We start from the raw sequence: 5,595 nt of genomic DNA on the forward strand, positions 1-5,595 counted from the left end.
GTCGCTATTGCCACTTGGTAGGCTCGACATTGAGCTCTAACCCGTGTCCAGTCAGATTCAGAATGAGTTATCCGCTGCCGGCGCTCTAGCTGTTTCAGCGATTGTTTCATTGCCCTCAGATCCATGGAAAACCACAGGGCTGCCCAGGCTCCATGCAATCGGAGAGGGCGCTTCGGAGCCAAACAGTCAATAGCCCTGGTTAACTCCACATTCCAGCGGGCCACCAGGGAATCAGCTGAAAGGCCATCAACATGGGATAAAACATCCTCTACCACGCTCTGGAAACCATTTGGATCCATTTAGTGGCGGGGGCGGACCATCTGAATCGGTCCCACCTCCCTGCAGAGGGGAAGGGTCGCGGAGAAGTCCAGTTGCACCAGGAAGTGATCTGACCATGGCACTTCTTTCGTTTCGCTTTTACTTAGTGTCAGATCACCAACATCCATAGAGGTAAACACCAGGTCTAAGGCATGTCCGTGGCTATGAGTTGGGTCAGACTTATTCAGGGACAGCCCCATGGAGGCCATGCTTTCCATGAAGTCCTAAGCAGCCCCTTGTAAGGTCGTGTCGGCATGGATGTTAAAATCCCCTAGGACAACCAAACTAGGTGTCTCCAGGAGACCATCCGCCACGACCTGAAGCAGCTCGGGCAGGGAATTCTTGGTGCAGCGGGGAGGTCGATACACCAAAAGGAATCCTGTTCTGCCCCTATTGCCCAACTTCCAGAACATGCACTCAGAGAACTGGGTCTTCCCAATAGGACGCCTGGTGCAAACCAATGACTTCCTAAAAATCACTGCAACCCCCCCTCCCTGCCCACAAGGCTGTGCGTAAGACAAACCTGGTGACAAACAGCAGCAAGGACAGGCCCATCTGCTTCATCCAACCAAGTCTCTGTTACACATGCCAGGTCAAGTCCCCCATCCACGATCAAGATATAAGAAAAAAACTGCTCCTTTTCCCTTATGGGGTACCCAAGAGCCCATATAAAGTCCTTTTGTAGGTTCTCTGTTGATAGGATAAAATAACAGACCAACCAGAGAATATTGAGAAGCAAAGCAGCTAGTAAGCCTGATCTTTTATTAACTGTTGCAACAGGGTGCTCACCTCACATGCAGGAGAGAGGAAGAGGACCCCGAGCCATGCATGCAAGCCCTTATACAGACATTTTAAATTGCCCGCCCTGGAGTCCAAGACTACCCCCAAAAACTTCATACTTGCACCACAGAAGGGGTGTAGCCCAAGACCACCCCCAATACATCATACATACAGGGGCAGGCAAACTACAATAGAAATCTGAGTGCGTTGTTTTTTCTCCTGTCTGCTAGGTTACTTGATTGGATTACCTGGGCATCCTGGCCACTCTTTTGTTTTCCTGAATCGAGGTTACAGGCTCACCCTATTCACATCTTAACTGTTCCCTTGAGACAGGATTTGTGAGCAAAGAGACAGCGTGGAAGCTCCCCGTTTCCTTTGATCTTGCAGAGAAATATTTGAGGTCAATTTGGAAGAGACAAATGGTTTCAGGACTTTTTCTGTGGGTCTCAGACATGTGGTCTATTCATTTATGTATGTGCTTGCTTGGTACATTTATGAACATTTAATATACAGTGGTACCTCGGATTACATATGCTTCAGGTTACATACGCTTCAGGTTACAGACTCCGCTAACCCAGAAATAGTGCTTCAGGTAAGAACTTTGCTTCAGGATGAGAACAGAAATCGTGCTCTGGCGGCGCAGGGGCAGCAGGAGGCCCCATTAGCTAAAGTGGTGCTTCAGGTTAAGAACAGTTTCAGATTAAGAACGGACCTCCGGAATGAATTAAGTACTTAACCCGAGGTACCACTGTGTGTGTGTCTCCTGAGAAATCTCGATGTGGAACAAGAAGCTACAGTTAGAACTGGATATGGAACAACTGACTGGTTCAAAATTGGGAAAGGAGTACGGCAAGGCTGTATATTGTCTCCCTGCTTATTTAACTTATATGCAGAATTCATCATGCAAAAGGCTGGGCTGGATGAATCCCTAGCCGGAATTAAGATTGCCAGGAGAAATCTCAACAACCTCAGATATGCAGATGACACAACATTGATGGCAGAAAGTAAGGAGAAATTAAGGAACCTTTTAATGAGGGTGAAAGAGGAGAGCGCAAAATATGGTCTGAAGCTCAACATCAAAAAAACGAAGATCATGGCCACTGGTCCCATCACCTCCTGGCAAATAGAAGGGGAAGAAATGGAGGCAGTGAGAGATTTTACTTTCTTGGGCTCCATGATCACTGCAGATGGTGACAGCAGACATGAAATTAAAAGACGCCTGCTTCTTGGGAGAAAAGCAATGACAAACCTAGACAGCATCTTAAAAAGCAGAGACATCACCTTGCCGACAAAGGTCTGTATAGTTAAAGCTATGGTTTTCCCAGTAGTGATGTATGGAAGTGAGAGCTGGATCATAAAGAAGGCTGATCGCCAAAGAATTGATGCTTTTGAATTATGGTGCTGGAGGAGACTCTTGAGAGTCCCATGGACTGCAAGAAGATCAAACCTCTCCATTCTTAAGGAAATCAGCCCTGAGTGCTCACTGGAAGGACAGATCCTGAAGCTGAGGCTCCAATACTTTGGCCACCTCATGAGAAGAGAAGACTCCCTGGAAAAGACCCTGATGTTGGGAAAGATAGAGGGCACAAGGAGAAGGGGACGACAGAGGACGAGATGGTTGGATACTGTTCTCGAAGCTACCAGCATGAGTTTGACCAAAATGCGGGAGGCAGTGGAAGACAGGAGTGCCTGGCATGCTCTGGTCCATTACTCTTACGTTACTCTTGTGTCCCCTGATGTCGCTGGACTGCAACTCCCATCAGTCCCAGCAGACATGGCCAACAGTCAGGGCTGATGAGAATCCAGGCAGTATCTGTGGAACCCAAGACTGAAGAGCACTATGCTGACTTACTAGGGTGGGGACTGCAATTCAAATGCAACAAAAACTTAAGGCAATTTGATGCCTTGCAAGATGTTCTGACTACAATTCCTATCATCCCCTGACCATTGGCTATGTAGGGTGAGTGTCCTGATCCAAAGGATGCCCTGTATGAGTGGTTTGATGCTAAAGGATGCTGAAACACCAGCCTGGTCAAGTCACAGTGCTTCATTATAAGAAAGGGCAAATTTACAAAAGCCTGCAGAGTCTTGCTGCCTTGACTCAGGGCAAAAAACAAGAGAGCAAGTGTTCATCATGACTGTCTGCACCCAGGCAAGCATTTTTTTTTTAATTGCTTACACAAAAAACATTGCATTCCAGCTGGCCAATTAAAGCCACCTTTCTGTGAAGACCTAGGTAGCAGGCCTCCAAGCTGAACTTATAACTTCCCTCCCTAGCCAAGTGTCCCAAGCCAAGAGATAAGCATAGAATCAAAGCAAACCAATAAGCATAAATCAAAGCAAGTGGATAAACGTGTGCAAGCTCATTCTTGCAGTGAATAACAATTAGTCCAACATGGTGTTCACAGGCCTTCCATGACATTTTAAATTGTTTGGTTCTACACACTGAGGCCAAAGGGAGAAGTCTAACAATATGAGGAGAGTATGTTGAACCCCAAGTGAACTGTTCTGGAAGCTCTGCATATACAACCTTGGTAGTCAAGATGACCCCACAATTAATTGGTAGTTATAGCACTGAGCTCGAATGTTTGTATTAACTTGCTTTGATATAAACTAATTGGTTTTCTTGGTGTTATCCTTAATTGTGGGCTTAGAGTGCTGGGCTCTGAGCCCAGGAATGGGAACTATTTGTAAGATTTGGCTATTTACCACCTGTGCCCTCATCTAATCAGATGAAGTGAAGGGAAGTGCTGGCCTAAGTGACTTAAGTTGCTTTGTGTATAAAGAATGCATGAACGTTTGCTTGGCCTTGGACAAGCCATCTCTTCCTGTGGTGCCCATCAAACGTCTATAAAGGCTATAAGACCTGGCAGGTTGATTTACTGCAGGTTTACAACTTTCTTTTAATAAAGCACTCTAGTGGTATCCCTGCACCCATCCACTTCCACGAGCCCTCCTTTGGTCTACAGTTCAGAACAGAGGGACACAGGTTGATGGGCTTCAGAGATAACAAAGGAGTTTCATGGCCTTACTGTGAAGCTGCATGTGTGAACAAGAGAGCCATAAAACTTGCCCAAGAGGCAACTGATGTGCTCAGGAGGCAGCAAAGCCCACTCCAATTGCTGTTAACCCTGCTTGGCTTAAGCCAGGGGTTAGCCAACTTTTTCAGCAGGAGGCCGGTTCACTTTCCCTCAGACCTTGTGGGGGGCCAGACTATTTTTTTGGGGGGGAGGGATGAACGACTTCCTATGCCCCACAAATAACCCAGAGATGCATTTTAAATAAAAGGGCACATTCTACTCATATAAAAACACGCTGAGTCCTGGACCATCTGTGGGCCAGATTTAGAAGGTGATTGGGCCAGATCCAGCTCCTGGGCCTTAGTTTGCCTAACCATGGCTTAAGCTATAAGGCAGGCATGAGGAATCTTTGGTGCACCTGAACTACAACTCATATCATCCCTGGCCAATGGCCAGATGTTTACTAGGACTGGTGGGAGTTGCAGTTCAGCAACATCTGGCGGGTCTGACTAACTTCTACATGGATGCTAATAGACCTAGCCAACATGATGCCCCCAGATGTGTGAACCAAAGTAAAAGGAACCATCACCATTATGAACTCAGGGTCTCACACACTTTTAGGCAGAATAAAGGATGCTTGATGCTGGCTGAGAAGCAGGAACCAGAGACAGTCAGAAAATCCATATTTATTTTCTGGTACAGGGACCCACTTTTTAAACTGCTAAAGGGGCTCTCCTTTGTTTTCAAATATTTGTCTTGCTTATCTGATGTTATTTCGGGTGTTTAAATGCAGCCATATGGTTGCTTGGGTTCCCCCTTGCTAATCTGCTGTAGCTACAGAAGCTCTTTTAGTGAGAAAGTTGTTGCAATTGTGTGCGTTGTTTTCTTTTAGCCATTCTTGAACCTTGCATCATCCATCATACAAGGTGACCAAAGCAGTTTCTGTTTTAAAACTTGTCCTAAACTCCACCTGCTCAAAAATCTTGCCCAAGAAGGGAACAGTGGCAACTGGACAGATGTTTCTGAATCCAGGGAGGGTTTCTTGAGGAGTGCTCTATTTTACCTCTTTTTTAAAATGATTTTTATTAAGTACAAATTAGAAAACATATATATTTACAACAAAAGAAAATACAAAGGAAAAAGAAAATACATATAACCAGGGGAAAAAAATTAGAGAATACTTTGCCTATTTTACCTCTTAGATAAGCAAGGAGGAGTCTGTACTTTAGTGGGAACTGAATGTTGCACCTTTATATCAGACCAAACAATAAATGTCACTGTTCACCAAAATAATATACACCTTCCTCAAAATAACCTAGCAGAGATAGAGCATGAACGTATCTTGGATTGGAATTTCTGGGGGTAGCTTCCCGGACCCCCAGTGGATTCAAAGCCTCTCCCATAATTCTTTTGATGGACAATGTATCTGTTGCTCCTTCAAATACAAAGTAGTAATAAACTATTAAGTACAATCCTC

The sequence above is a fragment of the Podarcis raffonei genome, chromosome Z (assembly GCF_027172205.1).
Source record: "Podarcis raffonei isolate rPodRaf1 chromosome Z, rPodRaf1.pri, whole genome shotgun sequence".
NCBI classification, from domain to species: domain Eukaryota; kingdom Metazoa; phylum Chordata; class Lepidosauria; order Squamata; family Lacertidae; genus Podarcis; species Podarcis raffonei.